Source organism: Balaenoptera ricei, chromosome 5, assembly GCF_028023285.1.
Source record: "Balaenoptera ricei isolate mBalRic1 chromosome 5, mBalRic1.hap2, whole genome shotgun sequence".
Lineage (NCBI taxonomy): Eukaryota > Metazoa > Chordata > Mammalia > Artiodactyla > Balaenopteridae > Balaenoptera > Balaenoptera ricei.
This window is the reverse complement of record NC_082643.1, coordinates 80,056,728-80,082,372: the sequence shown is the minus strand read 5'-3', so window position 1 is coordinate 80,082,372 and position 25,645 is coordinate 80,056,728. Positions and strand designations below refer to the sequence as shown.

At 40.4% G+C, this 25,645-nt stretch overlaps 1 protein-coding gene across 2 annotated transcripts in view; it reads left to right on the top strand.

Moving 5' to 3' along the window:
* The window catches only part of C5H4orf19 (chromosome 5 C4orf19 homolog), an 83,419-nt gene that overhangs the window by 10,892 nt on the left and 46,882 nt on the right, over nucleotides 1-25,645 (top strand). The gene's annotated exons all lie outside the window — the stretch shown is intronic.

Here is a 25,645-nt window from a genome sequence, read left to right as displayed (position 1 = left end):
ACTGGGAAATAAGATTTGCATCTCTGGCTGCAAGTTGGGAAACTGGAAGGAAGACATGGGGAGATAGGAGACCAAGTAAGGGGCTGTTGCGTTAGATGTTGTTGAATCTCCACTTGAATAAAGTGGAGGTAATTCGACAGAGAGAAGTGGCTGGGTTCCTGAGATATTAGGTGAAATCACCAGGACCTGGTGGTGGATTGGAAGTGGGAAGTGAGGGAGGAGGTGCCAAGACTGAATTTTGGGGCTGAGTATACAAAGGAGTTTTGTTGAAGTGTTGTTTGTGATCAAAAAGAAAAACAGTGTATCTGTTGTCAGTATACGCTGGTTAAATGAAGTACACTTTATAGATACAATGCAGTACTCTGCACTGATGAAAAAAAAAAAGAGATATATATGTGATGGCATGGTGGAAAGATATCCAGGATACAATCTTAATTTTTTAAATTTGTTAAAGAAACATGCATTTAGTGTTCCATTTTAATACAATTAGTAGTGATTATCATTGGCACTTAACATGGCAATAGTAACAATTATAATTAGCATTTATACTGTCCAGAAGAAAAAATTCCTAGCAGTGGTTATCTGTGCAGCAGAGATTACCAGGGCCATTTGCAATCTATACTATGGATTTTTGCAACTGAGAAATCAGATTTTGCAGAAAATGAGCAAACCACCCTACTTCTCTCATGAAAACTCCTGACCATTCTATCCCAACATGATTACTCCCTCTTTTGAACACACAGTCCACAGTCATTCCAGAATGTTAGGTTCAGAAAGGGGCTTAGAGGTCATTTAGTTTAGCGCCTCCATTTCACAGATGTGGAAATGGAGGCCCAGAGAGGTTAAGGGCTTAGCTGAAGTCATAGAACCCTAAATTAGTCATAGGGCCAAGACTAGAACCCTGGGATTGTACTAACTCAGAGTCTGGAATTCTTTAGACTACAGCAAGCGAAGTCTCCTCTAGCAAGTGCTGTGTCTATGAATACCTTGGCTTTTATTGGACCGTCCAGTAAATAAATCTGTCTCCTGCCATAAACGATGCGCTCAGACTCGGGGAGTGTTCAGCCTCATGTTCCACAGACTGTAAAACACTCATTAAAGCACTCGATGGACTAGACTTCCGATCCTAGAGGCGGGACTAAAATTAGGGCAGGAGACAGACTCCCACACTGACGCTCAACACAGAGCAAGCTGCCCGCCCGACCCCATCTCCCCCCTGCCCCACGCTCTCACAGCCCCACCCAGAGTAAGAATAAGCTCCCTGCCCTCGGCTGCAATGCCTAATTGGCTATGCTGGGGAAATGGACTTTGGATTTAAGTAAGGGTCAACAATACACCGATGTCCTGAACTTCCTGAAGGAAATGGCATGGTTCCTGAAGGATACTTTTCATTTGTTGATGAGGTTGTGATGATTTCTCACACCTGTCTTCAGAATGCTCACTTCCTACAACTCTCGTAGCCCCTTGTTCACAGAATGTGTTTTGGGGATTGTTTCTTATCTTAGAGAAACGCAGCCTGATTGTGGGCCCAAGAGCAATGTTTCAGGTGGTTCACTCTCACATGGTGGTGGCCCAAAGAACTGAACACTTGCAGACGGCAGTTCACTGACAGAAAGGAGGATAGAGGTCTACCTTGTCCTTAGACCTGGAGGTCCCCAGGGGCAGTTAGGGAGCCATGTGCCCCAGTCTGTTCAGGGCTATTTGGCTTTCCCACCTTTGGTACCTGGTTCTTTTCTCTTTCTCCCCTGAAGCTAATCAGAATACTTTTGTTTATACTGAACTACACTGGGCATCTGGTGTTCATCACCTAAATGGGCCGCTATCTTTCGGAAACTCTTCTGCTCCCGTTTTGCAGATTTGGTGACCTTGTTTCCAGTGTTTTATTACTTTATTTCAACTCAGTATTTTCCATATCTTAAACGTTGCCATTTTTCAAGTTACCATCTGTTTTATTTTTTTTAGACTCTACTCCCACACACGTTTATATAGAGCTTAGTTTTAAACTCTTTCAAACCACTTTTTCTTTCTCCTATTGCTAGTTTCGTGTGGGTTCACAATGCTTTAAGTATTTAAGGTATCCATATTAATGCATTTGTACATTTTATCTTAAAATTGGGAAAAAGCAAAAATAGTTGAGTCACAACTGTGATGTACCTTTAAATTGTATTAAGCAAGTTAGTATTTTGATATAATGAAAGTAAGGATAAATTTAAAGTACTAATAATTATTTCGCCTTGGTCAACTATATGTCTGCCTTTCAGTAAGCTCACATTTTGCTTTTCACAAGTGCAGAAATTTAGTTTCCTGAATACTAGGGATACATGTAGAGGCTGAGAGTATAGGCAAGGGGAGAATGTATAACCTTCCACAGACCTCCACTGCAAATAGAACAGGAAGGAATGTGGGTGAACTCAACAGATCTTAAGAGTCAGAAAATTCCAAGATGACAGGATAGCTGAGCCCTAGAGGGGTTATTAGCAATACATAACCCAACCATGGACTGTGTGTGTGCCTTCAGAAATATCTGGAAAAAGTTACATTTCTCATTGTTCAACTATGGTCAGTCCAAGCCATCATCTATCTGCCAGTAATTTTGGTATGAAATACAGTTAACCGAATCTTCTAGTAAAATGCAAAACACTTTGGATGAACAACAGGATAGACTATTTGAAATCAGTCTTCCCTGAAAACTCAAGAATTCGTATTCCCCTTAACTTGCCCAAATAACCATGACAAAGCATTTTTATGCCACGTTCCCCATAACTTGCCCAAATGACTATGACAAAGTATTTTTATGCCAACACTGTGACACTGTGTATGCCTAAACATTGAAACGTTTTAATTATTAACAGGGATAATAGCCTCTTAGGGAAATTAAAAGTTCCATGAAAGAATTAGAATCTAAGGGTCTGTAGGTATAATTAAGGGCTAGACCAGGTAGATTCGCTAATGTCTCTTAATATCCATAATCAACAAACATTTGAGTGCTTTCCATGGTTTTTTTTCTTTTGTTTTATAAAGTTTTGAAAGTAAAGAAATGTAAGACAAAAATTAACTACCTCACAATCAAAAGAGCAGAAATGTTTTCCTGCTAGAATTTCTCAGTTACAACTGATTAAGGACTATTTATTCCTGATAAAAGCATAGAGGAAAGCCAAAGGAGAAAAGGATGCTGTGTCTTTAAATTTAGAGATATCTTATAATTGTCCTTGAAGTTTCTATTTTCATTTGTTTGCTTTGGGTGGAACATGGAAAAATATTTGCCTACTGTGTGGTGCTAATCTTCATGCATGTGTTCATGAATTTCCTTTTCTGAGAAAGGTGGTAGGCAATTCATTGGTGATGACTTTTATTTTTAAATGTTTGCAAATGCATGAATTTCTGTCCTAAAAATCTGTAAGTTCAGGTTCATTTAGTATCATAAGAGAAGATGTCTGTGAGACATTCCAAAAGTGTGAAACTTTAGGAATTAAACATTGAGTTTTCTAGTAATATATTATCCCAGAAGCTACCTTAATTATGTGATCAGTATTTTCATCATAAATTGGTTATTAACAAAATTCTGATGAACTCTAATAAATAACATTGTTTGGAAAATCTTAATTTACTTGTTTCAATAGTTTTTTGTTTTTTGTTTTAATGTTTAGGTAGTATCTTTGGTTTCAGTGGCTTGGAGGCAAGCTATATTGTCGTTGTTGTTTTTCTTAAGGTAATGAAAATTCCAGTAGTGCAGAAATTCTTATTCAATCAACAAATATGTATTGAGCATTTCCCATATGCCAGACCTACAGGGAAAATATAAATCAGCCTTCTTGCCGCCCCACGTTGGACTTTTTTTTCACAAATGCAGAACTTTAATTTGCAAATAAAATTCTTGAATACTATACTCCTACAGCATATACTTGGAATATAAATTCATTCATCATATTTACTGAGCACTAATTCCATGCTAGGCTTTGAGCTGTGTGCTGAGCAGGAAACAGAAGTGAACAAATAGAGTCCTGTCCCCCTGTGGCTTATAATATCTGCTGGGAAAGAGGAACATTAAATAAGCACGTAAATAAAACTAGAATTTCAACCTGTTCAACTAGGTGCAACAAAGAAAAAGTAAAAGGGACGCAGAACAGCTTTTATGGGATCTGCTTTCGGGAAAGGGGGAGAGGCCAGGGAAGGTTTTCAGAGAAAGTGATGTGTGCAAAGCAGAAGAATGAGGGAAAGTTAGCCAGGGAAAGAGGTGGAGAAAACTGGTTGTGTATATTTTTATAAAGGCGGAGGGAGGCATAAGCCAAGAAACCCAGTTTGTAGTCTGAGAGCCACCAGTAACTGCCCTTGAGCGTGTCTTAATCTCTGGTCTCATCTTCTTTACCTGAGAAATCAGAGTTGAATAGAAACCTCTAGATTCCTTCTGTAACCTGTGATCCATGTGAATTGCTACCTTATTGGGAAGGCCTCTGATGGCTCTGTTTGGGCCACTTCTGGAGCTGTCATCATCCCAGCCCAGATTCCTTCTGTTCCGGGGAACTGTGTGCTGAGTCCTTGCCAGGCTGGCTGGGTGGACCAGATTCAGGCAGTTCAGCTGGCCTACCTCTACTTCCTGCCCCGCCTACACCCACACCTATCTCCCTCTGTATCAATCCTTTCCTCATTCCCTCCATTCTCAGAGGGTAAGGTGTTCCTTTTCCTGTTCAAGGTCAGCATTTTAATGGGGCCTCCTTTCCTTTTAGCCCAGTACCCTGGCACACTGCCTCACCAGTTAATCCTGTCTCCCTCCCAAATCTTCAGACTCTTAGCGCTCCAACCCTCCCCCACAAAAAGGAGTCAACTCTCTCCTCAGTAAACACACTCATATCTTTTTTTTTTTAATTAAAATACAGAACAAACGTCTCTTCCTTTGAGCCTCATTCTCCCACTTTTTAGCTATCCCTCCATCCCTCTGTCCCTCCCTCCCTCCCTCCCTCTCACTCTCTCTCTCTCTCTGTGTTTCCCTTATTAAAATACTAAGTTAAGTTAAAAGGTCTTAAAGAATTCTGAGTTGTTGCTGCCTGTAACTGCAATTCCCATTTCTCACTTCTAGCTCACTCTTCATATGGCTCTCTTTGTTGTCTATGCACATCATGACATGAAAATTTCGCTGATGGAATTTGAATCTTAAATTTAAATGTATGACCATCAAATCTAATGGTCCTATTTCATCCACTTACCTTATAAACTTCCCTGCTGCATTTCAAACTACTGGTATTGATGATGCCTTCCTTATGGGAATTCTCTCTTTTCTTTGACTTCTGTTATACTATTACATTTCTCCCCCCTGGTTCTTCATATATTTCTGTGACGTTTCCCTATTCATCTGCCACCTGTTACCAAGTCTGAAGGGGGGTGTTGATGCAGAATCCATTTGCAGGTCCTCTGTACACCTGTGAGTGATGACTGTCATCAGGGAAGGGTGTACAGAGAATTCAGAATAGGATTAAACAGTGACTAGATTCACTGATTTGGGTCAGATGGCAAGGCAGCCTGTGTGGGAGACGGAAGAATCAAAGAGGTCTTGAGAATTAGGTGACTAGTAATTGGAATCTTGGGGACAAAAGTGAGAAGATGGTACCCATTGTCAGGTTTGGGTTCCATATTAAAACAAATTATCTCGTTACAAAACAGTGTTTTAACCCTGGGAAGGTTTAGAATCAAGTACAAATGTGATGGACTAAATAAAACCCAAAGTATTTATATTTTTAGATAAGTTTGTGGGAAAGTCTGTCTTTAATATTTTATTTTATTATTTTTTAACATCTTTATTGGAGTACAATTGCTTTACAATGGTGTGTTAGTTTCTGCTTTATAACAAAGTGAATCAGCTGTACATATACACATATCCCCATATCTCCTCTCTCTTGCGTCTCCCTCCCTCCCTCCCTCCCTCCCTCCCTATCCCACCCCTCTAGGTGGTCACAGAACACCGAGCTGATCTCCCTGTGCTATGTGGCTGTTTCCCACTAGCTATCTGTTTTACATTTGGTAGTATATATAAGTCCATGCCACTCTCTCACTTCGTCCCAGCTTACCCTTCCCCCTCCCCGTGTCCTCAAGTCCATTCTCTACGTCTGCGTCTTTATTCCTGTCCTGCCCCTAGGTTCTTCAGAACGCTTTTTTTTTTTTTTTTAGATTCCATATATATGTGTTAGCATACGGTATTTGTTTTTCTCTTTCAGACTTACTTCACTCTGTATGACAGACTCTAGGTCCATCCACCTCACTACAAGTAACTCAGTTTCGTTTCTTTTTATGGCTGAGTAATATTCCATTGTATATATGTGCCACCTTCTTTATCCATTCATCTGTCGATGGACACTTAGGTTGCTTCCATGTCCTGGCGATTGTAAATAGAGCTGCAGTGAACATTGTGGTACATGACTCTTTTTGAATTATTGTTTTCTCCGGGTATATGCCCAGTAGTGGGATTGCTGTGTCGTATGATAGTTCTATTTTTAGTGTTTTAAGGAATGTCCATACTGTTTTCCACAGTGGCTGTATCAATTTACATTCCCACCAACAGTGGAAGAGGGTTCCCTTTTCTCCGTACCCTCTCCAGCATTTATTGTTTGTAGATTTTTTGATGATGGCCATTCTGACTGGTGTGAAGTGATACCTCATTGTAGTTTTGATTTGCATTTCTCTAATGATTAGTGATGTTGAGCATCCTTTCATGTGTTTGTTGGCAATCTGTATGTCTTCTTTGGAGAAATGTCTATTTAGGTCTTCTGCCCATTTTTGGATTGGGTTGTTTGTTTTTTTGATATTGAGCTGTATGAGCTGCTTGTAAATTTTGGAGATTAATCCTTTGTCAGTGGCTTCATTTGCAAATATTTTCTCCCATTCCGAGGGCTGCCTTTTCATCTTGTTTATGGTTCCCTTTGCTGTGCTAAGGCTTTTAAGTTTCATTAGGTCCCATTAGTTTATTTTTGTTATTTCCATTTCTCCAGGAGGTGGGTCAAAAAGGATCTTGCTGTGACTTATGTCATAGAGTGTTCTGCCTATGTTTTCCTCTAAGAGTTTTATAGTGTCTGGCCTTACATTTAGGTCTTTAATGCATTTTGAGTTTATTTTTGTGTATGATGTTAGGGAGTGTTCTAATTTCATTCTGTTACATGTAGCTGTCCAGTTTTTCCAGCACCACTTATTGAAGAGGCTGTCTTTTCTCCATTGTATACTCTTGCCTCCTTTATCAAAAATAGGGTGACCATATGTGTGTGGGTTTATCTCTGGGCTTTCTATGCTGTTCCATTGATCTATATTTCTGTTTTCGTGCCAGTACCATACTGTCTTGATTACTGTAGCTTTGTAGTATAGTCTGAAGTCCAGCAGCCTGATTCCACCAGCTCCATTTTTCTGTCACAGGATTGCTTTGACTATTCAGGGTATTTTGTGTTTCCATACAAATTGTGAAATTTTTTGTTCTAGTTCTGTGAAAAATGCCAGTGGTAGTTTGATAGGGATTGCATTGAATCTGTAGATAGCTTTGGGTAGTATAGTCATTTTCATAATGTTGATTCTTCCAATCCAAGAACATGGTATATCTCTCCATCTGTTTGTATCATCTTTAATTTCTTTCATTAGTGTCTTATAGTTTTCTGCATACAGGTCTTTTGTCTCCTTAGGTAGGTTTATTCCTCGGTGTTTTATTCATTTTGTTGCAGTGGTAAATGGGAATGTTTCCTTAATTTCTCTTTCAGATTTTTTGTTGTTAGTGTATAGGAATGCAAGAGATTTCTGTGCATTGATTTTGTATCCTGCTACTTTACCAAAGTCATTGATTAGCTCTAGCAGTTTTCTGGTAGCATCTTTAGGATTCTCTATATATAGTATCATGTCATCTGCAAACAGTGACAGTATTACTTCTTCTTTTCTGATTTGGGTTCCTTTTATTTCTTTTTCTTCTCTGATTGCTGGGGCTAAAACTTCCAAAACTATGTTGAATAATAGTGGTGAGAGTGGGCAACCTTGTCTTGTTCCTGATCTTAGTGGAAATGGTTTCAGTGTTTCACCATTGAGCAAGATGTTGGCTGTAGGTTTGTCATATATGGCCTTTATTATGTTGAGGAAAGTTCCCTCTATGCATACTTTCCAGAGGGTTTTTATCATAAACGGGTGTTGAATTTTGTTGAAAGCTTTTTCTGCATCTATTGAGATGATCATATGGTTTTCCTCCTTCAATTTGTTAATATGGTTTATCACATTGATTGATTTGCTTATATTGAAGAATCCTTGCATTCCTGGGATATACCCCACTTGATCATGGTGTATGATCCTTTTAATGTGCTGTTGGATTCTGTTTGCTAGTATTTTGTTGAGGATTTTTGCATCTATGTTCATCAGTGATATTGGCCTGTAGTTTTCTTTCTTTGTGACATCTTTGTCTGGTTTTGGTATCAGGGTGATGGTGGCCTCATAGAATGAGTTTGGGAGTGTTCCCAACTCTGCTATATTTTGGAAGTGTTTCAGAAGGATAAGTGTTAGCTCTTCTCTAAATGTTTGATAGAATTTGCCTGTGAAGCCATCTGGTCCTGGGCTTTTGTTTGTTGGAAGATTTTTAATCACATTTTCAATTTCAGTGCTTGTGATTGGTCTGTTTATATTTTCTTTTTCTTCCTGGTTCTGTCTCAAAAGGTTGTGCTTTTCTAAGTATTTGTCCATTTCTTGCAGGTTGTCCATTTTACTGGTGTATAGTTGCTTGAGTAATCTCTCATGATCCTTTGTATTTCTGCAGTGTCAGTTGTTGCTTCTCTGTTTTCATTTCTAATTCTGTTGATTTGAGTCTTTTCCCCTTTTTTCTTGATGAGTCTGGCTACTGGTTTATCAATTTTGTTTATCTTCTCAAAGAACCAGCTTTTCATTTTATTGATCTTTCCTCTTGTGTCCTTGATTTCTTTTTCTTCTATTTCTGATTCGATTTTTATGATTTCTTTCTTTCTGCTAATTTTGGGTTTTTTTGTTCTTCTTTCTCTAATTGCTTTAGGTGTAAGGTTAGGTTGTTTATTTGAGAATTTTCTTGTTTCTTGTGGTAGGATTGTATTGCTATAAACTTCCCTCTTAGAATTGATTTTGCTGCATCCCATAGGTTTTGGGTCATTGTGTTTTCACTGTCATTTGTTTCTAGATATTTTTTTATTTCCTGTTTGATTTCTTCAGAGATCTCTTGGTTATTTAGTAGTGTGTTCTTTAGCCTCCATTGTGTTTGTATTTTTTACAGATTTTTTCCTGTAATTGATATCTAGTCTCATAGCGTTATGGTTGGAAAAGATACTTGATATTATTTTAATTTTCTTAAATTTAACAGGGCTTGATTTGTGACCCAAGATATGATCTATCCTGGAGAATGTTCCATGAGCACTTAAGAAGAAAGTGTATTCTGTTGTTTTTGGATGGAATGTCCTATAAATATCAATTAAGTCCATCTTGTTTAATGTATCATTTAAAGCTTGTGTTTCCTTATTTATTTTCATTTTGGGTGATCTGTCCATTGGTGAAAGTGGGGTGTTAAAGTCCCCTACTATGATTGTGTTACTGTCGATTTCCCCTTTATGGCTGTTAGCGTTTGCCTTATGTATTGAGGGGCTCCTATGTTGGGTGCATAAATATTTACAGTTGTTATATCTTGTTCTTGGATTGATCCCTTGATCATTATGTAGTGTCCTTCCTTGTCTCTTGTAATAGTCTTTGTTTTAAAGTCTATTTTGTCTGATGCGAGAATTGCTACTCCAGCTTTCTTTTGATTTCCATTTGCATGGAATATCTTTTTCCATCCCCTCACTTTCAGTCTGTATGTGTCCCTAAGTGTGAAGTGGGTCTCTTGTAGACAGCATATACATGGGTCTTGTTTTTGTATCCATTCAGCCAGCCTATGTCTTTTGGTTAGAACATTTAATCCATTTACATTTAAGGTAATTATTGATATGTATGTTCCTATTACCATTTTCTTAATTGTTTGGGGTTTGTTTTTGTAGGTCTTTTCCTTTTTGAAAAGGAAAAAAGACCTACAAAAGGCCTTTTTATAGGTCTTTTCTCTTGTGTTTCCTGCCTAGAGAAGTTCCTTTAGCATTTGTTGTAAAGCTGATGTGGTGGTGCTGAATTCTCTTAGCTTTTGCTTGTCTGTAAAGGTTTTAATTTCTCCGTCTAATCTGAATGAGATCCTTGCTGGGTAGAGTAATCTCGGTTGTAGGTTTTTCCCTTTCATCACTTTAAATATGTCCTGCCACTTCCTTCTGGCTTGCAGAGTTTCTGCTGAAAGATCAGCTGTTAACCTTATGGGGATTCCCTTGTATGTTATTTGTTGCTTTTCCCTTGCTGCTTTTAATATTTTTTCTTTGTATTGAATTTTTGATAGTTTGATTAATATGTGTCTTGGCGTGTTTCTCCTTGGATTTTTCCTGTATGGGACTCTCTGCGCTCCCTGGACTTGATTGACTATTTCCTTTCCCATATTAGGGAAGTTTACAACTATAATCTCTTCAAATATTTTCTCAGTCCCTTTCTTTTTCTTTTCTTCTTCTCGGACCCCTATAATTCGAATGTTGGCACGTTTAATGTTGTCCCAGAGGTCTCTGAGACTGTCCTCAATTCTTTTCATTCTTTTTTCTTCACTCTGCTCTGCGGTAGTTATTTCCACTGTTGTATCTTCCAGGTCACTTATCCGTTCTTCTGCCTCAATTATTCTGCTATTGATTCCTTCTAGAGAGTTTTTAATTTCATTTATTGTGTTGTTCATCATTGTTTGTTTGCTCTTTAGTTCTTCTAAGTCCTTGTGAAATATTTCTTGTATTGTCTCCATTCTATTTCCAAGATTTAAGATCATCTTTAGTCTCATTACTCTGAATTCTTTTTTCAGGTAGACTGCCTATTTTCTCTTCATTTGTTTGGTCTTGTGGGTTTTTACCTTGGTCCTTCATCTGCTGTGTGTTTCTCTGTCTTCTCATTTTGCTTAACTTACTGTGTTTGGGGTCTCCTTTTTGCAGGCTGCAGGTTCATAGTTACTGTTGTTTTTGGTGTCTGCCCCCAGTGGCTAAGGTTGCTTCAGTCGGTTGTGTAGGCTTCCTGGTGGAGGGGACTGGTGCCTGTGTTTTGGTGGATGAGGCTGGATCTTGTCTTTCTGGTGGGCAGGACCATGTCCGGTGGTGTGTTTTGGGGTGTATGTGAACTTATTATGATTTTAGGCAGCCTCTCTGCTAATGGGTGAGGTTGTGTTCCTGTCTTACTAGTTGTTTGGCATAGGGTATCCAGCACTGTAGCTTGCTGGTCATTGAGTGGAGCTGGGTCTTAGCGTTGAGATGTAGATCTCTGGGAGCGCTTTCACCATTTGATATTACGTGGAGCCGGGAGGTCTCTGGTGGACCAGTGTCCTGAACTCGGCTCTCCCATCTCAGAGGCACAGACCTGACACCCAGCCGGAGCCCCAAGACCCTGTCAGCCAAATGGCTCAGAAAAAAAGGGAGAATAAAAGATGGGAGGGAGGGAAGGAAGGAAATAAAATAAAGTTATTAAAATAAAAAAAAATTTTCTTAATTATTAAAAAAAAAAAATTTTGTAAGTAATAAAAGAAAAAAAAGAAGAGAGCAACCAAACCAAAAAACAAACCACCAGTGATAACAAGTGCTAAAAACTATACTAAAAACAAAACAAAACAACAACAGCAAAATGGACAGAACCCTAGGACAGATGACAAAAGCAAAGCTGTACAGACAAAATCACACAAAGAAGCATACACATACACACAAAAAGAGAAAAAGGAAATATATATATATCTATATATTAAAAAAAAGGAAGAGAGCAACCAAATCAATAAACAAATCTACCAATGATAATAAACTCTAAATACTAAACTAAGAGAAACATAAAACCAGAAACAAATTAGATGCCGAAAGCAAACCCCAAGTCTACAGTTGCTCCCAAAGTCTACCACCTCAATTTTGGGATGATTCGTTGTCTGTTCAGGTACTCCACAGATGCAGGGTACATCAAGTTGATTGTGGATATTTAATCTGCTGCTCTTGAGGCTGCTGGGAGAGATATTCCTTTCTCTTCTTTGTTCGCACAGCTCCTGGGGTTCAGCTTTGGATTTGGACCCGCCTCTGCATGTAAGTCGCCTGAGGGCGTCTGTTCTTCGCTCACACAGGACAGGGTTAAAGGAGCAGCTGCTTCGGGGGCTCTGGCTCACTCAGGCCAGGGGGAGGGAGGGGTACGGATGCAGGACGAGCCTGCGGCGGCAGAGGCCGGCATGACGTTGCAGCAGCCTCAGGCGCACCGTGCGTTCTCCAGGGGAAGTTGTCCCTGGATCACGGGACCCTGGCAGTGGCGGGCTGCACAGGCTCCCGGGAGGGGAGGTGTGGGTAGTGACCTGTGCTTACACATAGGCTTCTGGGTGGCGGCAGCAGTAGCCTTAGCGTGTCATGCCCGTCTCTGGTGTCCGTGCTGATAGCCGCGGCTCGCGCCTGTCTCTGGAGCTCGTTTAGGCGGCGCTCTGAATCCCCTCTCCTTGCGCACCCTAAACAATGGTCTCTTGCCTGTTAGGCAGTTCCACAGTTTTTCCCAGACTCCCTCCCAGCTAGCTGTGGCGCACCAACCTCTCCCTGGGATCTGACCTCCGAAGCGGGAGCCTCAGCTTCCAGCCCCCACCCATCCCAGCAGGTGAGCAGACAAGCCTCTCAGGCTGGTGATTGCTGGTCAGCACCGATCCTCTGTGCAGGAATCTCTCCACTTTGCCCTCTGCACCCCTATTGCTGCGCTGTCCTCCGTGTCTCCGAAGCTTCCCCCCGCCACCCCCCGTCTCCTCCAGTGAAGGGGCTTCCTAGTGTGTGGAAACATTTCCTCCTTCACGGCTCCCTCCCAGAGGTGCAGGTCCCGTCCCTATTCTTTTGTCTCTGTTTTTCCTTTTTTCTTTTGCCCTACCCAGGTACGTGGGGAGTTTCTTGCCTTTTGGGAAGTCTGAGGTCTTCTGCCAGCGTTCAGTAGGTGTTCTGTAGGAGTTGTTCCACATGTAGATGTATTTCTGATGTGTTTGTAGGGGGGAAGGTGATCTCCATGTCTTACTCCCCCGCCATCTGGAAGGTCTCCTTTAATATTTTAAATACATATAGTATTCACAGTGTTTAAGATAATATGTTAATTAACATGAATAGCCTTGTGATTCCAATTTAAAATATGTCATTGAGTGATTGATTTAGACCTTGGATCTGTAAATTGAAACTTTTAAGATAATTTTGCTGTTTTATACGCAACTGAAACTTTTAAGAGAACCAAAGATTTACGTTATTTGTGAGCTTATTAGTTTTATAAAATGACTTAAGTACTAGGGGAGGGTTTGTTTACTGGTCAGAAAACTGAAATAACTTAAGAAAATCCAATATATTGCATCACTCTTAAAAGGATTGACAAAGTATATAGAATTTTAAGTAGAATGTAAGATTTATAGTTGATCCCAACTCAAGAGAAAATTAAATTTTTGGATTTGTTATTTTAATGACTTACCCATTAATTAAAAAAAATCTAAGTAGCCTCACATAATGTCTTTTGGGGCCTTAAGGGGACACCCAGAAAGCCCTGTTGCCATCTCCCATTCCCAAGCATTGGTGTGCCCTGGGCTCCCTCCCCACCCCATGGAGCCAGACCAGCCTCTGGCAGTGTCAGAGTGTGTGCACCCTGAAGAGTACCCATACGCACATGACACCACATGCATCCCTCCAGCCCTGCTCTCCCCATACAGCTACAGATCCATTGAAGACAGCTGCCTGCAGGGCAGATCTACTGGCACATCCCCAGGCCCCTTTAAACTTAACCCATCTTACTAGCCTGAGTTCATCACTGCCCCACGCCCACCCCCACCCACACTGATTTGCCCTCCCTCCTGTGTTTCTGTTTTGGCTGATGACACATCACCTGGTTTCCCTTCCCGTCAAGATCAAGAACCGGACCGTGGCTCAGGCATCTTTGCCTCCTCGGTGCCCACTACCCGACAACAGCAGGTGCTCAAAAACTCCATCTGTGAATACGAAGGCTAAATAAAATATGGGGTGGCATGAATACATGTTTTAGGACAAGTGGATGGGGAAGGCCTCAGGAGAGCAGGAATAGCTAACATTTATTGAGCACCTACTATGTGCCGGGCACTCCAAGTGGTTTATATACCTCATCTAACTTAAAGGTGTGGGCTCAGAGAGGTTAGGCAAGCTGTTCAAGATGACAGAGCTAGTAAGTGACAGAGCTGGGACTCAGTCAAGCTTCCTGTGACTCTGGGACACACCCTCTTAGCCAGCAGACTGCCTCCTCAGTGGCAGCCATCTCACCTCAGAGTCGCTGCTTTCACGTTAGGCTAGATGTCCTCAAACTGATTTTTATGCAGTGGCATTACTGATGACGATCAAGTGATACTTAGCAACTCAGAAATTAGTTTATAATCATTTAGTCCATTTTTTTTCACTTCCTTATGAAAGAACTCACTTTACCTTTTTAGGCAGATCAAAATACCCAAGCATAATGATTTCAAAGATCAATCCCGTCACTTATGGAAGATATATCAGCAGAAGCAGTTCTCCCAGCTTTGCTGCCTGACCTTTTGCTGCTTTAGGAAAACTCCTTCTTGGTCTTTCCATGTACTGCCAGACCAAGAAGGATGTGTTGCAGTCCAGTTGGACACAAAATACTGGGTTTAGGAGGAAATGCAGCCACAAGAGTGCCTTTTAAGAAATAAAATTGAGATATCATCCTTCTCACATTTCCTCCTTCCCTCTCCTCTATACAGTTCATAGAAACAGTGCTCTTTTTTCCCACTGCACACTTCAACCCTAGTTCAAAATTAATAAGAGTGTTAAAACTAGCACTGCTATCTCATTCACATCCACCCCACCCATGACCTCACCCCTCACCCCCTGGAGAATAAGCAATTTTAATACAGGCTGCCTAATGCACCTTAAAGATTGAGATAATAATGATCCTTTGCTCAAAATAAACATTTTGAAACTAATGAGCATTCTAGTCTCTATTTCTCATTCCCTAATTAACTCTGTCCTGTCCAAAACTAGTGTGCTTTTTTTGGTTAAGATTCTTGAAGTTAGAGGAACTTCTGTCTAGCTTCTTTACAGGAAATTATGTGTAAAAATATACCACCTTTAGCAATGTTTATGAATTAATTATTTAGAAAGTTGATTGCCTGAGCTCTTCTATTTAATTGAGTCACATATATAAACTTGAAAATTGGAAGGAGCCTAGCTAAAGATATAATCATTATATATGACGTGCCATGGAATACATTTCTAGAAAGGGGTTGTAGTGAGCAGGAACTTTTTACCAATAATGTTTAACTAGAGCCTGAGGAATTTTAATTTCCGGAATTGCTTGTGATTGTGGCCAATCTGCAAAATCATTTTTCCTCAATTACAAGGAGTTAAAAAAGAAAAAAAGGAACTACTTTATATAAGGTGGAAAAGAATCGCAAAACTGAATCACCTTTCTGGCCTCATTCAGAGAATGCAGTGGCTCAAGAGCACCTGGCCTCGGTCTCTTAAGTGCACAGACCGAAAGGTAAATACATTTAGCACATGTTTCAGTGCTATTTATCACCATAGCCCTAGGACGATTAATGTTGTCCTTTTTCCGGGGCGGGGGTGGGGGAGTGATAAAGACAATAATTTACCCAAAGTGACATGGGACTGCTTAGTTTCAGGTCTTCCTTTAAATTGCTCTCTGGTCACAGGAGTCACTTCTCTGTTCCTTGTCAACAGATCATGTGTCACCTGTTGCTATAATGCAAAAGCCATGTTCCTTCAGCATCTTACTCATCATCACTAGATGCTTTAAATTCATAAAGTTTAGTTACTTCCATATCCCATTTGATCCCCGTGGGTTTATATATGCACATAGTAGCCACTGAAACAGGATAAAGCCATGGTGAAAAGCATAATCTTTTAGACACACCTGGTTTCAAATCCCAGCTCTAGAGCTTCTTAAGCTCTGTGAGCCTCCATTTCTTTGTAAACTAGGGATAATAATTGCACTGATACATAGATGGGATTGTTGTTGGCCTAGAAGCTAGGAATCAAATCAGTGCATACATGTGAAGAAATTTTCTATGTTAACTTGCATGACTTCTGTAATCAGACAGAAAACAATTCTTGAAAACACATTAAAAACAATGAAGTGTACCACTTCATGATAGGTACCCACGAGAATGGCTGTAATCAAAAAGATGGGCAATATCAAGTATTGGCAAGCATGTAGAGAAACTGGAACCCTCATACACTACCAGTGGGAATGTAAAATGGTGAATCCACTTTGGAAAACAGTCTGGCAGTTTCTTAAAAGGTTTTCTTAAACACAGAACTACTATATTACCCAGCAATACACTCCCAGGTATATACCCAAGAAAATTGAAAACACATGTCCATACAAACATGTGTGTATGAATGTTCATAGCAGCATGATTCATGATAGCCAGAAAGTGTCCACTGACTGATGAGTAGACAAATAAAATGTGATACATCCATACAGTATTGGCTATTGCATGGCCATAGAAAGGAACGAAGTACTGATATGTACTACAACATGGATAAACCTTGAAAATACCATGCTAAGTGAAAGAAGCCAGACACAAAAGTCCACATATTGCATGATTCCATTTATATGAAAGGCCCAGAATAGACAAATACACAGAAAGTATATTGGTGATTGCCTAGTGCTGAGTAGGTTGGGGGATCAGGGGTTCTTGCCTAAAACGTGCAGGATTTCTTTTTTGAGGGTGATAAAAATGTTCTAAAATTGTGTATAACTCCATGAATATACTAAAAACCATTGAAATGTATACTTTACCTGGGTGAATAGTAAGATATGTGAATTATATCTCAAAACTGTTAAAAAATAGTAAAGTAATGGACTTCTAATTACTTAACCTTTGAAGCTGAAAGTTTTTAGACAAGAGGTCAGTAGACATTAATTACCCCATCAGAGGTGTGTCCCCATATCCATGGCCTTTGACTTGCGGGAAGCTTTTTGAAACTCTTCCTTACCCACAGCAGCAGTTTCCCCATGTGTACAAATGAGAAGCTTCAGCTCTGATCTTTAATAGTTTTATTGGTTTCTTCCTGATTGTAAAATTAACATAAACACATTGGGGGAAAACTCAGATAAGTAGGAGTTCAAAGCATAAATTAAAGAACACAGGTAATGCTGTGACTCTGAGAGCAGTACCCCTTCCTGATTCCTTTCCAGGTTGGAAAATCTGGTCTAGAATTCAGGTTTTAGGGAACCGAGTTCTCACACCAAGGCCATATGTGAACTCCATTTTGACAGAACCTTCTCAAAAATTATCACTTGGACCTGAAGAGCTCATATTTCTAAAGGCAAGTTTCTAGTCTAGAATAGGTTAGATGGTGCCCAAATGCAGTTAACAGCTTGTATTAATTTAAAAACACAGCCCTGCTCACTTCACCCTGCTATTAGTGGTCTTCCCCTCCCCAACACATTTGTACCAGGTTGTGATCTTACTCATCATTTACCTGGCTCTGATTTCTCTAGACCTACATGCAATCTCTGGAAATAATGGGTTAAGAGGGAAATCCCTGGATCTCTAGGCCTAGGGGCCAGTTCAGTGGGAGTCACCCCCTCCCCAAGGCAGGTCTTAGCGAGAGACTGACTATATACGTCAGGTGAATATAGTAGCCTATTCTTTGTCAGGGGGGGAAAAAAAAAAAAGGGTTAATTATTTGGCTTAAGTCCACCAACTTGGTTGACCCTTAAAGGAACAGATACTTCCCTGAGCTTTGGATTGTCCTTCTAGTAAGGAACTAAAACAACTGTAAATACTGCTTAAATAAGGAATCAGACCTTTCACACTGTGTGTGTGCTTACGAAAGACAATACTTATTTACAATTTGCCTTATAAAGTTAGTTTTCCAAGTTGGTATTTTAGTACAGGGAAATAAACTGATGACAAGATGTGCTGCTTTCCGTAGGGAATCCATTTCTGTGAAGAAACAGAACTGGAAACAATCTCACCCTCTTCATGCTCTCAGTGCTCTCTGCCTCACCCCTCAGTTGACACTTATCTGTTATTTTTATTGCTGATTATTCTTTCATTTGAAAGTGTTTTGTTTTCTCAGGTGGCTGTAAATTTTTTAAAAGTATGTCCCATAAATGTCATTTTATCTCCCACAGTACCTAATTTAAGATCGAGCCCTGAATATCTCTTGATTAATCATTCGCCAGCAGGCATGTCTAGCCTTCCTGAAATATGAGCATTTGTGATCAAATTACGTAGTCATATCTTTCTGAAGGCACCGTCAGAATTACACTGACTACAGTAAAGCAGAAAAGAGCAGCTTTTCTGGAGCAAAATCACATCATTAAACAGGTTGCTTAAAAGTATGTGGCGGTTTGTTGTACTAGTCTTCCAAGTCTTCTGTAGGTTTGAAAATTTTCAAAATCAAAAGTTGTTTTATTTTTTAAGTTAAACACCCACATACACCTGCAGAACTTAGACCCAATATCATATTTTTTTCCATATTCAACTTTTCACATGAGTTGTTTAGCTAAGCTGCAACAACAACTGCCTGTTTCTAAGGACCCAAAACCTTTCTCCTTGAACCCTGCTCATTGTCTTTCTTCATAAAAATTCTTCACGGTGTGTTTCATAGGTGTCCTCCCCGGACCTTCATCAATAAATTAACTGGGTATTTCTCAAAAGGTGTTCTACAAACTCAGAGTTTTCAATGCAGAAGAGGAAGATTCAGGTATTAACCAAATAATCAAATAATGCAGGTAAATTTTCAGTAGTGACAAGTGCAATGTGAATCAATGGTACAGGGTTTTGACCCGAGAATGGAAGTAAAAGAAAGCTTCCCTGAGGAAGATCGGGGGTGTTAACCAGGAAGAAGAGGCGGCATGAGCAAAGGCCCTGTAGTGGGTAGAGGCAGAACAGTGTGGGACTAAAAGAAAACCTGTGAGGATGGATGGAGCCCAGGGAGGATGATGGTTCAATATAAGCTTGGAGAAGTGGGAAGGAATTTTGTCTTCTCATTTTAAGAACAGTGGGACGCTACTGAAATGTCTTTACAGTCAGGGAGCTGGCATAATCCAGCCTGTTCTTGGGAAAGATTCCTGTGGCTGCGTTGTGGACAACTGCCTGGAGAGCACCCAGTGGGTGTGGGCAGACCTGTCAGAAAGGCCTTGCAGTGGACTAAGCAAGAGACATAGGTCATTTGGTCCAGGTTTCAATGGCAGTTCAGTAGAGAAAAGTGAACTAATTCAAGAAATATTTAGAAAATGAAATTGTCAGGCAATGTTGGTACAGCCCAGGTTTCATGAAGGTTCAGATGGAAGTGAACTCGTTCAAGAAATATTTAAAAGATAAAGTCATCAAGAATTGGCCATGGATTGGAAATGAAAAGTGAGGCAAAGAGAGGTGTCAAGGATGGCACACAGATCATGTGAATCAAACTCATAATATGCACCTCAGCACATTAAAGGCTCCGAGAAGTTCTGCAGCAGAGAAACCTGGCTGACTGTCTAATCCAGCATTTCCCAAATTCACTTGAGCCCAGAATCCCCCTTTCTTTTTCCCAGTAACAGTTACTAACTTCCTAGGAACACACTTCTGACAACTCTGAGTTAGCCTAGATAGGCTCTTGTACTTCGAACAATTCCAAATATTCTTCACGTTTTCTTTGTAAACCCGTGTATTAGACCACTAGGGCTGCCATAACAAAATAGCACAGACTGGGTGGCTTAAGCAACAGACATTTAACTTCTCACAGTTCTGGAAGCTGGAAGTCCAAGGTCAAGGTGGCAGCAGGTTTGGTTTCTCCTGAGGCCTCTCTCCTTGCCGCCTCTTCAACATGGTCCTCCCAGAGTCTGTGCTGTCTGTGTGTCCTAATCTCCCCTGCTAATAAAGACACTAGTCGGATTGGGTTAGGCCTCACCCTAATGACCTCATTTTACCTTAATTACCTCTTTAAAGGTCCTCTCTCTAAATACAGTCCCATTCTGAGACGCTATGGGATAGGGATACACTTCAGCCCGGAACAACCCCAGAAGCATAAACTCTTCTGCTAGCGCTGGTGCCACCACTGAGCATCAACGGCCTACACCGCATCCAAGGTCTGGTGGTCCTGTGTCACGAAGGGCCATCCGTCATCAGCACTCTCCATAGAGAAGTCCCAATACGTGCTGGGGCAAGATTTTTGTTACTTACTCAGATTTCTTATTAGTAATCCTATAAAGTACCAATAAAGGATAAGAAAAATGCAACAAACAGTTTCCCTCTGATCATCCCCATGCCCAAGTTATCAAAGATGGAGATGTTAGTGGAGGAGAGGAATGCTTCTGGATGTTTCTTCTAACCCCGTGAGACCAGCATTTCGCCTTGAAACAGCAGAGCACCTCAGCCAGGTGAACACTGGTCTGCTCCATTCCACTGTACCTGCCAGTCTGTAGCCCGGCATCCGTGTAACCAGGTCTCTTAAATGTGAAGTGTGTGAGATGCACGGGGACTAAACTTCAGATTCTTACTTCACTCTCTGCTCAGAAAGCAAGTCATTCAACTTTCTTCCGTTTCTTGTCCTGGGAGAATGGCCGAGAAGACTATGTTGATAGATCATTCTATCTTAAAAAACAAAAACCACTCTGTGCCTGTGAAAGTAAGGCTGTCACTCATCCCACACCATCAGACTGGCAGAGTAGTCAGATGGCCAAAACAGTATGGATGTATTGAGTCAGCAATTCATAAAAGCCACCTGAAGAGTGAATGTCTTACTATTTTGCACGCTATTTTATATTCTATATTTTCCACCAAAGTCACCTTCAGTTTTCCTATGTTTCTAATTTAGGCCAAGCCTTTAAATGTCACCACGTCATCTTTATTGGAATTAAGTCCCAAATGAGTCACAAACCAATGAAAACTGCCTGCTGATTTGCTGATTATATACAATTTATGTTAAGGAAGGAGCCAGGATTTTTTTTTTCCTCCTGAATCCTATTAAGTTTCAAAGTCTGTCTGCTACTTTTTGGAACCTGGGTACCACTAAGTGTGTCGTTGTATGAAACACGTCTACTATATTATTCCAATGGGACAGGCAGAAGATGCTTGTTTGCACGTCAGTCGGCTGCTTCTCAGGAAGAGATGGTTTGATCTGGCTTTACAGAAAACCGCCCTTCTCTCCCTAATGACAGCAGAGAGGTGTCCATGCAAATAAAATGAACCAAACAGATTTCCCTGAACTTGTTTGGTGTGGGGTTACTGTAGCTAATCCAGTTCTGATACATTCCCCCTGTACACAGCCAGAACTGTTAGACACTGTTTCATGAATCAGGTTTGAATTATGGCCTCCATCCAGAGTAAAGTTAATCAGAAACTGATGTCTTTGTTTAAGTCTGGCTTATTGTCTTTTTTTCTCCTAGTAGATATTTACCTAATTCACTACCTTCCTAGTGCCGGCACAGCTGCACCAGGGCTCCTGAGATCCCTTTAGTTCAAATCCAACTTCTGCCACTTTAGCGCCTTGGCATTTTGTCAGTTTGAGTTGAAGTTCAAAGCCTGACTCCTGGTTTTAGGTGAAGATACTTTATCCCTGCCCTCTTCTTCAATGCATGGCTCTGCAGGTGTCAGGAGCCGCAGGGACTAGGCAGCCTGGTAATTACATTGTTTACCTACTAGTTTCACACAAAACCAAAGCAATCCCAGGCACGCCACCAAGCAGCCTTCAGGGAAATAGATTCCAAAAAGCTTCACTGAAACCACTTATTTACTGACACTCAGAGACATTTAATCTTTCTGCTGAGCAAGAAACGCTTTGACCAAACAAGGAAAAACCCAGCCTTTCAAACAACTGACCTTTGTCAAAGGTTTATTGAGAAAGGGAAGCTAGAAAAGAGCTGGAGGTGCCAGATCCGGGCAGCCTTTGTCACACCCCTTTGCCAGTTGACAGGATCATATGGCATTGGATACGAGCTTAAGAAAAAAGAGAAAAGGAAAAAGTTTTCTCTCTCTACAGAATTTGGAATAAAGTTACTATTCCTTTTTATGACTTATAATGTGTACCTTCTTTCTAAAATATATTTTCCTTCTCTCACTTCCGGCTCAGTACACACACACACACACACACACAGTCCCACACCTTCATAACACATTTGAATAATACATTCTGCTAAAAATACCCACCATCACAGACATAGTCTTCCTCTTGGACACCTGTTCTAGTTCCCAGCTGTCTGGAAGTTCTGAAGATGTGTTCTAGAACTTTTTGTTAGACAATAAAGAAAACCATTGAGTTCTCTATGGGAGGCTAACGTGTGTAAGGTAATTAGCCCGGTGGTGCCTGGGCAGCTCCAGCGATCCAGAGGTGGTGGTGGCACAGAGTGTGAGTGATTGTTGTTATTCACGGAATGGAGAATAAGTGTGACATTTTAGGTTCCATTTATTAAAATAGAGCAAGAACCATATGAAATGCTTTGATGGTTCTCAAGTAGCTTTTTTGGCCCAAAGGTTAATGAAATACTTCAAAAAGGCCAAAAGAGATACATGGCCATACACTCACGTTCTTTAGTATGAAAATTTTCAAGCTACGGAAAAGCTTAAAGAATTGCACATCTCACCATCTAGAATCTACCATTAATGTTAGGTGTCTTTTCTCTATCACGTATCTAACCACCTGGCTATCCACCAATCCCTCTTTTTTTTTTTTTGACTACATCTCAGAGTATGTTACAGACATCATTTCATTTCAAACATTTCAGCATGTGTTTGGTTGACTGTGAGTTCAGTTTTTATTTGCCGTTCTCTTCCTCTTCTTCTCCTTCACCTTTCCCCCTGCCCTTCCTTCTCCCCTTCCTCTGGTGTAATTTACATTCAGTGAAATGCATAAATCCAAGTGTACAATTTGGTGAGTTTTGGCAACTGCATACAACTGTATAACACAACTCCTCATCAAGAAATATAGAGAAGATCATCACCCAGGAAAATTTCCATGCCCGTTCCCAATCAATTCTTGTTTCCACTCCAATGGAGTCAGTTACTATTCTGATTTTTTTAATCACCATGGCTTAATTTAGCCTATTTAAAACTTATATAAATGACGCGTACAGTCTGTAAGAATGTATGTTCTCTTTTGTGTAAGGCTGCTTTTCCTCAGCATGTTCTTGAGTTCCGTATGTGTTGTGGCATATGTCAGCAGTTCATTCTTTTTTCTTGCTCAGTAGTATTTCATTGTATGACCACACCACAGGGCATTATACTGTTGATGGACATTTGTGTTATTTCCAGTTTGGGACTACTCTGAATAAAGCTGCTGTCAACACTCTTGGACAAGTTTTTATGTGGATATATATTTTCATTGCTCCTGGGTAAATCCCCCAGGAGGCAAATTGCTGGATCATAGGGTTGCTCCATATCCTTCACAGCCATGCCACCTGTGCTCAGATTTTCTGGGAGCAGCAACCTCCAGATCCATTCAAGTCCAGAATGTACCCACCCTGCTTCCTGTCGCTGCTATTCTGGACAATAGCAGAACAAGGGGCAATAACAGTTATTTTAAGTTCTAAATGTTCTCGTTTTCCTTCTGCTTGAATAAAGTGTTTTTTTCAACCAGCATGTTAAGACATGTTAGCATTTGGATCAGGGGAAGAAACAGTACTTCGGACGTTGTAGGTAACTCCAGCCCATCTCATTTGTAAGTCAGCACCTATATCACAAATGCTGTTGATGGTAGACTGTCCATCATTTGAATATTCATCATGTATGGTGAGTAGAAGAAAACAACTTGAGGGGCTTCCCTGGTGGCGCAGTGGTTAAGAATCTGCCTGCTAATGCAGGGACACGGGTTCCAGCCCTGGTCCAGGAAGATCCCACGTGCCACAGAGCAACAAAGCCCGTGTGCCACAACTACTGAGCCCGCGCGCCACAACTGCTGAAGCCCGCGAGCCTAAAGCCCATGCTCCGCAACAAGAGAAGCCACTGCAATGAGAAGCCCGCGCACCGCAACGAAGAGTAGCCCCCACTCTCTGCAACTAGAGAAAGTCCACGTGCAGCAACAAAGACCCAGCGCAGCCAAAAATAAATAAACTAAAAAAAAAAACAACAACAACTTGAAAAACCTCTTATCCGTGGGCTACTCTATACATTCAGCCCTCTATATTTGCAGGTTCTGCATCTGTGGATTCAACCAGCTGCAGATCAAAAATATTTGAAAAAAATAAGTTCCAGAAAGTTCCAAAAAGCAAAATTTGAATTTGCCACACACCAGCAACTATTTACATAGCATTTACCTTGTATTTACAATTATTTACATAGCATTTATGTTGTATTAGTTATTATAAATAATCTAGAGATAATTTAAAGTATATGGGAGGGTATGTGTAGGTTATATACAAATACACTGCCATTTTATATAAGGGACTTTGAATGTCCTTGGATTTTATCAGTAGTATCCATGGGGATCCTGTATCCCCCAGGGATACTGAGGGATGACTGTAGATGATTTCAGCTGGTCCCTCAACATCACTCAGTTGCATGTTTTCTTTGGACATTTCTCTCTGCCGTCCTCTGTTGCATGCATTTTGAGCCCTCTCTCCTCCAGTCAGATCTCAGACCTAGTCACCTTCCTCACGCTTAGCACTACCTTAGTGGTTCTCAACCAGGGTCACTTTTGCCCCGCAGGTAACAATTTCTTTGATTGTCATGTGGGCAGGAAGGGTGCTACTAGCATAGTCAAGGCTCCCGAGCATCCTGCAGTGCAAAAACAGTCCCCCGGAAGAAAGACTGATCCATCCTAAAACATCGCTAGTGCCAAAGTTTAGAAACCCCACTTTACAGGCAAAATAGAAGACATTAGAACAGGCGTCTTAACATGTTTTATGCTATGGACTGCTTTACCAGTCTGTTGAAGCCTATGGACCCCTTTTCAGGATGATATTTTTAAATGCATAAAATAAAATACATAGGACTACGAAGGAAATAGAGTTAACAATTTTTAAAAATTGTGATGTAATGTGCTTTTTTATATTCCATTTTTTAAATCGAAGTGTAGTTGATTTACAATATTTGTTTCAGGTGTACAGCATAATAATTTAGTATTTTTCCAGATTATACTCCATTAAAAGTTATTATAAGATAATGGCTATAATTCCCTGTGCTATACAATATATCCTTGTTGCTTATCTATTTTATACACAGTAATTTGTATCTCTTAATCCCATACCCCTATTTTGCCCCTCCCCCCTTCCCTCTCCCCTTTGGTAACTACTAGTTTATTTTCTATATCTGTGAGTCTGTTTCTGTTTTGCGTATATAGTCATTTATGTTATGTTTTAGATTCCACATGTAAGTGGTATCATACAGAATTTGCTAACTCTGACATATTCTTCTAGGTGTAATATTTGCTAGGTCCATCCAGATTGCGACAAATGGCAGAATTTCATTCTTTTTTATGGCTGGGTAATATTCCATTGTGTGTATATGTGTGTGTATGTGTGTGTGTGTGTGTACATCTTCTTTTTCTGTTCATCTGTTGATGGACACTTGGGTTGCTTCCATGTCTTGACTATTGTAAATAATGCTGCTATGAATATTGGGGTGCCATGTATATTTTCAAATTAGTGTTTTCTTTTTGCTTTCTGT